Here is a 10,704-nt window from a genome sequence, read left to right on the forward strand (position 1 = left end):
AACCATTTGTGATGTCCGGCTTACCGTCCACCTACTTGGTCTGATGTAGTTTTAAACCATTTGTCAGCCGTGTAGTCACCCCTCCACGCTGTCTGATCTGGTCGTTTTAAAACCATTTTACACGTCAGTAGCAACCTGTCAATGTACTGGTCTAACATGTTAATTATAAAGCAAATATTTTTAAGCACTCAACTTGGAGAGCGGTTCCATCACGTTGTCACAATGTCTGTGCTCACGTGGGCGTGGTTACTGACTTGGCAAAAGTCTATATGAAAAAACATGATCTCATTTAGAAGGATCAAATCACATTTAATCTTTTCACAAATAGTTTAATTTAATCATATGTTTTACAACATTTAGATGTAACTCTGACATATACATTGTGAAAGCTCTTAAAGTTACAATGTTTCCGTTCTAACGTCTTCAATGATATCACAAAACAACAATTGATTTAACATGATTGTTCTTTAAGTCCCTCCCGATCATTTCCCACATTGTTTACATTATAAATATTGTTTCAATGTCTAACATTTTGATGTTAAAGTTTTGGGGCAGTCTCTCTCTACACAAAGGGTTTTTGACTTCTCCATACTGCAGTGTACGAGAGAGTTCCTGCAAGGTATTTACGACCGTCATAAAACTAGCCAACTCCCCCCCCCCCCCCTTCCTCTCTGGTGGGAGGGGAGGGGGGGGCTCTCTTTGATCCTCTGCCAGGAGCAAAAGTCATGACACACATGTATCTACGGGGGAAGGATAGCCAGCCACAGAGGAGGGTGATTTTCACTAAGGAGGAGAAGGAGGCCATGCTGACAGAGATGCATGCTGGACATTTCGGAGTGAAGCGCATGATTGCCAAAACCAACCTACGCTTCTTCTGGCGTGGGATTGTCAAGGATGTGGACAGCTGGGCAAGTGAAATAACCTTTTGTTAAAAATCACATGCTTTTATATCTGAAATTATTATGATTTCGATGAATGTCATAACACAGTGTTTCAATTTGTAATTTTGTGATTATAGGTCAGTACCTGTCTAGCCTGCCAGAAGTTTGAGAGGGTGAAGACTATGGCGCAGGAGTTGAAACCGATCAAAGTTATTTCATCATGGCACATGATCGGTAAGTGTGTCACGATTCAAATTTTGCATTGATAAGTTGTTTTTTAAATGGTTGCTTTATTTGACCACAGCAGACTTCAATATGATCAAATGTTAGTGTCAGTATCCGTACAAATATGAAAACTGCATACTGTATGACACAGATACGGGTAAGAAAAAAGTAACCTAACATTTTAAATGTTCGGGGTGGACCTCATCGGACCCTTCACGAAATCCAGGAATGGCAACCGCTGGTGTCTGACGGCAAACGATAATGACACCAAGTGAGTGGAGGCAATACCCATTAATTAAGGTCAGTAAAGGAAGAGAATTTGCTTAACTTTAAATTCCCTTCCGTAACCCATTAAAAATTGTGCTTGGAATCCAAAAAAGCTATTTTCATGTTGTATAATACCCATCAAGGACAAGACTGGCGAGGCCACCTCCAAGGCGATGATGGACATCTTCAACACCCACAGTGCTCCCGAGGTCATTTTGAAACAGTCTTACTCTCTGCAGAGATGAGGAACCCTCCATGGCACGATACCATCAGAAATCCATGAGAAAACATATTTTCTCTTGTTTTCAGGCTGGGCACCTGGCACCATTTCCCAGTCCCGGTCCTGGGTCCAGGCCTCGCAAGGTGTCCACACCCTACACAACAGAGGTCAGTATCCACTGCTTCTGTTGGAAATATGTGAGAGACGGTAAGGGGGGGGCGATGCAGGAGATGCGGCAAGTATTTTAACATGTCGTTTGTCTCATGTCGTCAATGTGCGGGAACTTGTCTGTCCATCGTGTCCATCGTCCGTCATCTGTTTTCCCCACCCTTGTTTTCACTGCTTGGCCGGCTCCCCACCCCAAGACAGTAGGTGTTTTACTACATTGCATCTTGTTGTATAAAGTATGTTATGGTAAATATCCTTAATAACATGTTGTAATATTGTTTTACATTTGTATACAGATGTGTTTTCTTGCAGATATCGGCTGTGAAGTTGGTAAGTTGTTTTGTAAGTATAAAGCAAAATATATATCTGTAAATATCTGTATATTTTTCCATTTGTTTGCTGGTAAATATTTGAAACTTGCTCAAATTGGATGTAAATGTAAACATTTGCATATTAAATGTAGTCATTGCAAGTAAAATGTTCAATTGACCAGTTCCTTAACCCCTTCTTCCTAACCATTCATCTTTGGTGTCCAATTCCAAATCAAAATTTTAGGCCAGGGGTTGGTATGGAATTGGACATTGGTTTCTAGTTAGTGTTTATATATCTGGAGGTTCTAGATTTGTTGAGTCATCACCATATTGCTACACATCTCCAAGCCCCATTAGGTCAAACACTACAGAGATAGAGTAGGGGGATAAAGGCCTTAATTAAACTGGTTAAACAATATATATTTTTTATCCTTCCCTCAGCCTGTACCTTGACGTGGTGAGAGGGCTTCCAACTAAACCAAGCACGTTATTGAACCCCTGACAGACTGGCTGCCTGTCGAGGACAAGTGACAGGAAGAATTAGCCACAGCACCTGATCAAGCATCTCTTGATTCTGCCTCTTTCCTCATCTTTTAACTCTTTCTCACCTCTCCCTCCAGATGAAATTCTGCATCTAGTGACTTCTGATTTCCCAACAATCTGCCCACTCATCCCATCCATCTCATTACATCATTTAAAGCTACTGCTATTGTCATGTTGTCATTATCTGCTAATAAAGTTTGCAAGTCGTATCATACTGGGCATATAATATGTGAGATACACAGATGAACTAAAAAACTACTAGCACTGCAGTGCCTGGACTTCGCAGTCTCCCTCTTCAAGTCCCCCTTCCCGAGACTGCCTACTGAGAACAAGTGACAGGCAGAACCTCCCAACCACACAGCACCCACCTCTTTATTCCACACACCAGAGTTAAGTGTGTCTGCCATGTGTGTACAAAAAAAATAATCTGTGAAAATAAAAACGATCAGAGTTTATGTATTACAATCTTAAATATTGCCAGGCTTCCTTTGAATGGTCTTTATTTGTTCCACATTATTCATTGTTGTATGCTAGGACCTACAATAGATACACACACATATATTATTATATATATATATTTCATATTCAACCACAAGGGCTAGGTTAAAATAACAGTTAAAATAAAACAGGACAGCCAGACAATCAAATGGAAATGAGCTGACTTTGTGATCTGTAAGGTAAGTCACTTTAATGTGTCAAGCAGATTACACGCGTTCACTGCCATTTCCGAAATGTAGCAACATGTAAGACGCGGATTTCATGTTGTAACGTTAACAAGGTACCAAAAAGTAGTACGAATTCATGTTTTGTATTTGATTAGCTAAACAAAACTTTTAAACAGCGAAATTGTTGGGGAAAATCAGCCTCGTTTGCATAGCGATGATGAAGAGAACATAATTTAGGCTGTAATGATCTCCAAAATTATAATCATTAGGTCATCACACCATTCGTTTAGCAACGGACGCTAAGTTTATCGAATCCCATTGTGACGTAGAGGGGGACATTATTTGGCATGACAGGCCCAATGAAAACAAACCATCACACAACCACCACCAGCCTGCAATGCTGACGCACAGCATGAATGCATGTAATGATGTTTTTTTCCATACCCTAGTCCTACCATCAGCATGAAACAGCAGGAACAGGGATTCATCAGACCAGGCAAAGATTTTCAAATCCTCCAGTGTCCAGTCTTTTCAATTCTTAGCCCACTCCAACAACTGCAGTTTCAGAAAGCTAATGGGGATCCATAATAAATAAACAGCATTAAGGATGATAGCGTTCACCTGGGTTCACCTGTTCAGTCTGTCATGGAAAGAGCAGGTGTCCTTAATGTTTTGTACACTCAGTGCATGTTGTCTACTAGCTCATTCCCACAGAAAACTGCAGAGGGAAGCAGTACCATCCAGTCAACCATCAGACTACATTGTGAGACGTCTCACAGAGGATATTCAACCCTAAGGGCAAATCCAAGATCATCTCAATATCTTTACAGTAGAAGCTAACAAAACACACCAACACTGACAAGGTGCACACTGATCACTAAAGTAAAGAGAGGCTAACATCCTATAAACCACTCCCTTTCCTCTGCACAGTTCTCTCACAGTGAGAAAATAGGATTTCAAGTGCTCTACGCTTTCTTCATTTGATCCAATTCAACATTGGCAATTATTTAATGACATGATAATTAAGTGGAGAATCTAATCTTCGCTGGTCTGAGAGAACTGATGAGGCTTCTCTCCTTTATGTATACTTTGGTGTCTTTTTAAATTGCTCTGTTGAGAGAATCTCTTCTCACAGTCAGTGCAGTGATAAGGCTTCTCTCCAGTGTGTATCCGTTGGTGTATTTTCACATTTCCCAATCGGGAGAAACTCTTGCCACAGTAAGAGCAGACGTAAGGTTTCTCTCTTGTGTGTGATCTCTGATGACCTTTTAGCTCCGCTGATGATTTCAAATATTTTCCGTCGTCAGAGCAGTAGGAAGGCTTCTCTCCTTTATGTATACCTTGGTGTCTTTTTAAGTGGCTCGGTTGAGAGAAACTCTTCCTACAGTCAGAGCAGGAGTAAGGCTTCTCTCCTGTGTGTGTTCTCTGATGAACTTTTAGCTCAGTTGATGTTGTGAAGCATTTTACACAATAAAAGCAGGAGTAAGGCTTCTGTCCTGTATGTTTACGTTCATGTATTTTTAACTGGCCCAGTTGAGAAAAACTCTTCCCACAGTCAGAGCAGGAGTAAGGTTTCTCTCCTGTGTGTGTTCTCTGATGACCTTTTAGCTCAGCTGTTGTTTTAAAACATTTTCCACAGTCAGAGCAGATGTAAGGCTTCTCTCCTGTATGTACACGTTCATGTAGTTTTATGTGGTCCAGTCGAGAGAAACTCGCCCCACAGTCATAGCATAAGTAAGGCTTCTCTCCTGTGTGTGTTCTCTGATGAACTTTTAGATCAGTTGATGTTGTGAAGCCTTTTAAACAATTAGAGCAGGTGTAAGGCTTCTCTCCTGTATGTATACGTTTATGTAGTTTTAAGTTGCCCAGACGAGAGAAACTTGCCCCACAGTCATAGCAGAAGTAAGGCTTCTCTCCTGTGTGTGTTCTCTGATGAACATTTAGCTCAGTTGATGTTGTGAAGCATTTTATACAATTAGAGCAGGGGTAAGGTTTCTCTCCTGTATGCATACGTTTGTGTATTTTTAAGTGGCCCAGTCGAGAGAAACTCGCCCCACAGTCAGAGCATAAGTAAGGTTTCTCTCCTGTGTGTGTTCTCTGATGAACTTTTAGCTCAGCTGTTGTTTTAAAGCATTTTACACAGTCAGAGCAGACGTAAGGCTTCTCTCCTGTATGTATACGTTCATGTGTGTTTAAATTATCCAATCGGGAGAAACTCTTCCCACAGTCAGAGCAGGAATAAGGCTTCTCTCTCGTGTGTGTTCTCTGATGAACTTTTAGCTTAGTTGATGTTGTGAAGCTCTTCCCACAGTCAGTGCAGGAATACAGATTCTTTCCTGTGTGTATTTTTAGGTGTATTTTTAGCTTTGATAGAAATGGCAAAATCTTCTCACAATGTGGGCAATGGTGAAATCTCTTAGCTCTGCGATCTTCCAGCTGCTCTCTGGATGTAGAGAATGTCTCAACATGGTGTCCTGTGTGAACAACATCAGAAGAACCAGTCAGTTGGTGTGATATACATGTCAATCAAATGTATTTGATGAAGCCCTTTTTACATCAGTAGTTGTCACAAAGTGCTTTTCAGAAATCCAGCCTAAAACACCGAAGAGTAAGCAATGCAGATATAGAAGCACAGTAGGAAAAACTCTGAAGAAGAAATGTAGGAAGAAACGTAGAGTAACCAGGCTCAAGGGGTGGCCAGTCCTCTTCCTACTGTAATTGGTGACATGTATCCATATCAGTAGGCTGTACAGCACAAAAAGAGAATTACAACTATTCTAAAAGGGTGTAAGAGTCAAAAGCTAAAAAGGTACAAAAGGAGTGAAAATGATGAGCCATTTCATCCTTCACCGCCATCACAAGGGTTAGTCACTACACAGACTCCTTCTACTGCAACTTTTCATGCCCAGTGGAGAAGTTGGGACGAACAACAAACTTAAAACTTGTGCTTACCATGAGAAACAGATTTCCCAATCTTCTCCTCCTCTTCTTCATCTTTAATGTTGACGTTCAGCTCCAGTGTTTGACTGCAGTCTTCCAGCTTCACTGATGCCATCTCTGGATCCTGCAGTGCAAACTGGGCTCCACTGTCACAATCAGGACCCAGTGACTGTAGGTTTGGACTCAGTGTGGAAGGAGAGAGGCAGGCTGGGTTTGTCCTCACTGTTGATGTAGTAATAAAGAGAAGCAGACACAAAGTTATTGTCTTGACAGTTCTGGCACTTTATTCTCTAAAAATTATATTTCTTAATGTTCAATTATCCAAGTCGTCTACTGGTCTACACCGGGTAACAGTGTATTCAGACCCCTTGACTTTTTCCACATTTTGTTGCATTACGTTTTTCTAAAATGATTCAAATGTTTATTCCCCCTCATCAACCTACACACATTTTATTTTTATTTCACCTTTATTTAACCAGGTGGGCTAGTTGAGAACACCTTTATTTAACCAGGTGGGCTAGTTGAGAACACCTTTATTTAACCAGGTAGGCTAGTTGAGAACACCTTTATTTAACCAGGTGGGCTAGTTGAGAACACCTTTATTTAACCAGGTGGGCTAGTTGAGAACACCTTTATTTAACCAGGTGGGCTAGTTGAGAACAAGTTCTCATTTACAATTGCGACCTGGCCAAGGTAAAGCAAAGCAATTTGACACATACAACACAGAGTTACACATGGAATAAATAAAACATAGTCAATAATACAGTAGAACAAAAGAAAACAAAAAGTCTATATACAGTGAGTGCAAATAAGGTAAGTTAAGGAAATAAATAGACCATGGTGGCAAAGTAATTACAATATAGCCATTAAACACTAATTAAACAATACCCCACAATTACAAAGTAAAAGTTTTTTTTTCATGTTTGCAAATTTAAAAATATATATAACTGAAATATCACATTTACATAAGTATTCAGACCCTTTACTCAGTACTTTATTGGAGCACCTTTGGCAGCGAGTACAGCCTTGAGTCTTCTTGGGTATGACGCTACAAGCTTGCCACACCTGTATTTGGGGAGATTCTCCCATTTTTCTCTGCAGATCCTCTCAAGCTCTGTCAGGTTGGATGGGAGCGTCGCTGCACAGCTATTTTCAGGTCTCTCCAGGGAAGTTTGAAAGGTTTCAAGTCCGGTCTCTGGTTGGGCCACTCAAGGACATTCAGAATTGTCCTGAAGCCACTCCTGTGTTGTCTTAGCTGTGTGCTTAGGGTCATTGTCCTGTTGGAACGTGAACCGTCGCCCCCAAAATGAGGTCCTGAGCACTCGAGCAGGTTTTCATCGAGGATCTCTGTACTTTTCTCTGTTCATCTTTCCCCTCTATCCTGACAAGTCTTCAAGGCCCTGCCGCTGAAAAACATCCCCACAGCATGATAGTGTCAACAACATACTTCCCCGTAGGGATAGTGCCAGGTTTCCCCCAGACATCACGCTTGGCATTCAGGCCAAAGAGTTCAATCTTGATTTCATCCAACCAGAGAATCTTGTTTCTCATGGTCAGAGTCCTTTAGGTGCCTTTTGGCAAACTCCAAGTGGGCTTTCAGGTGCCTTTTACTCAGGGGTGGCTTCCGTCTGCCCACTCTACCATAAAGGCCTAATTGGTGGAGTAATGCAGAGATGATTGTCCTTCTGGAAGGTTCACCCATCTCCGCAGAGAAACTCTGGAGCTCTGTCAGAGTGACCATCAGGTTCTTGCTCACCTCCCTGACTAAGGCCCTTCTCCCCAGCTTGTTCAGTTTGGCAGGCCGGCCAGACAGCTATTGGAAGAGTCTTGGTAGTTCCAAACTTCTATCATTAGGGAATGATGGAGAGGACACTGTGTTCTTGGGGACCTTCAAAGCTGCAGAAATGTTTTGGTACCCTTCCCCAGATCTGTGCCTCGACACAATCTTGTCACAGAGCTCTACAGACAATTCCTTCGACCTCATGGCTTGGTTTTTGCACTGACATGCACTGTGGGACCTTACATAGACAGGTGTTTGCCTTTCCAAATCATGTCCAATTCATTGAATTTACCACAGATGAACTCAAAGTTATAGAAACATCTCAAGGATGATCAATGGAAACAGGAAGCAAATGTTTTCGCTTTGTCATGAGGATTATTTATAACATAACATTATATGGAAAAAGTCAAGGGATCTGAGTACTTTCTGAATGCCCTGTACATCATCCACTCACTATCACAAGGGTTAATAATGACAGACTCATTTCATAGAACAATACTGGTGTCAAACCATGCAAGTCTCAGTAGCATGAAATAACATTACTTTCTCATTGAAACAGTTCTACAGCAACTTTTCATTCACAGTTGGAAGTTGGAACAAACAACAAACTTAGAACCTGCTCTTACCATGAGAAACAGATGTCCCCATCTTCTCCTCCTCTTCTTCATCTTTAATGTTGACATTCAGCTCCAGTGTTTGACTGCAGTCTTCCAGCGTCACTGATGCCATCTCTGGATCCTGCAATGCAAACTGGGCTCCACTGTAACAATCAGGACCCAGTGACTGTAGGTTTCTACTCAGTGTGGAAGGAGAGAGGAAGGCTGGGTTTGTCCTCACTTGATGTTACCGGCCTCAGACTTTATTCAAGTCGGCCAGTAGTAATAAAGAGAAACAGACAAAAGTTAGTCTTGAAAGTTCTGGCATTTTCTAAAAATATATATTTCTTGTTCAATTATCCAAGTCAGTGTTTGACTTGTTTTGACTTGAAATAGGGACCAGTACTGTTTATATTTAGGTGCAGGATCTCCACAACACTTTTGAGTTAATATTCTATAAGAGGAACATGAGCTCAAGCAGTAGAAATTTGAGGTGCTGGTACTCAGCTCCAGTGAGCTGCTGTCCAAGTGGTTAGTGCGTTGGACTAGTAACCGGAAGGTTGCAAGTTCAAACCCCCGAGCTGACAAGGTACAAATCTGTCGTTCTGCCCCTGAACAGGCAGTTAACCCACTGTTCCTAGGCCGTCATTGAAAATAAGAATTTGTTCTTAACTGACTTGCCTAGTTAAATAATAAAGGTAAAAATATAAATAAATAAAAGTCAAGCACTGATCTCATTTCAATGGATCAGGTAGATAAGCATTGGCAACAAAACATTGCAACTATGCAACTTAAAAACACTTAATCTATAGTAGATACAGAATGTACATGCATTATTGACAAAAACAGCTTGTTTGTACTATTTTCCTGAATAACCTTGCCTTCGATATATTGTTACAATACAAAACCAATAGCATTTCCGTTCACACCATACTATCATTTATAAAGATTGAAAACGGATAATTACTTTCAGCTTCAAAACAGTACTGCAACCGTCAAATTGGCTCTCTCTGCTGCACCCGCACTGCCTGAAGCCCGTTCAAGCAAAAGTATGTACATCCACTCAGACAAACCAAGTCTCTAGTTATGGAACTTGTCAAGTAGTTATCACGTTCTTCATTCTGTTTGACACAAAAATAACACATCAAACCTTAACCAAACGTGATAATAACTTAACAGATTTGTCACCTAGCATAGCATGACATGTTCTTTCGATATTATAAATTTAAACATTATATTACATACCTGTAGTAATAAATAGAGACGGACACAATGATTATCTTCTAGACTGCACGCTTTCTTTATTCTGAAGAATGTTGCGCGCCTGTCCGGAACTTCCTGTTCCCCACTACCACAGTGCAACCGTCCGTACGTTCCGGGATCCTTGGAATAGCCCTACCCCATTACATGAGAAGGGGGTTGGTGCCACCGACTCCTCCTCCTCCGGGACATTGAGTCGTAAGAAAAGCCGTGCGTGAAACATGTAACGTAACCGCAAAAAATAATAATCTGTAAACGTACTATATTACGACCATGAATGAACATTTACACTTAAATGTTTACTTTACGTCTCCCTTTACTCGGTTACAGATCTTTTTTTATATATACATTTTTGTCTGGAATGTGGAATCTGCAAAACCGAATGTAGCTCGTCAATAATGCAGCTTCCGGTTTCATTTTCAAAATAAAAGTCTAGATCTTGTTTTAGAACAGCATTGTACCAGTAGATAGCGTAATATAGGCTTGGGCCTTCAGCAAATGACTTGTGTGAGAATTATACAATAAAGACACAGAAGAGCATTGTCTAGAAAAACCGCCTGAGCTGCAAAACAGAAAGTAAATATGATTTAGACTAGGCCTATTCCACTATCTAAATACGGCATGATGTTGTGTGTTATTTAATGGCCATATAATTGCATAATTGCATAATATTTTTATAGCCATGTGGGGCTAATGAATCATGTAACCTTATGAATCACACTATTTCTACTATTTGGGAGCACGGACTTCCATAAAAAAATCTGCCGTTTCCAGCTACAATAGTTAGTTACAACATTAACAATGTCTACACTGTATTTATATCAATTTTATGTTATTTTAATGGACAT

The sequence above is a fragment of the Oncorhynchus clarkii genome, chromosome 18 (assembly GCF_045791955.1).
Source record: "Oncorhynchus clarkii lewisi isolate Uvic-CL-2024 chromosome 18, UVic_Ocla_1.0, whole genome shotgun sequence".
In the NCBI taxonomy this organism is placed as follows: domain Eukaryota; kingdom Metazoa; phylum Chordata; class Actinopteri; order Salmoniformes; family Salmonidae; genus Oncorhynchus; species Oncorhynchus clarkii.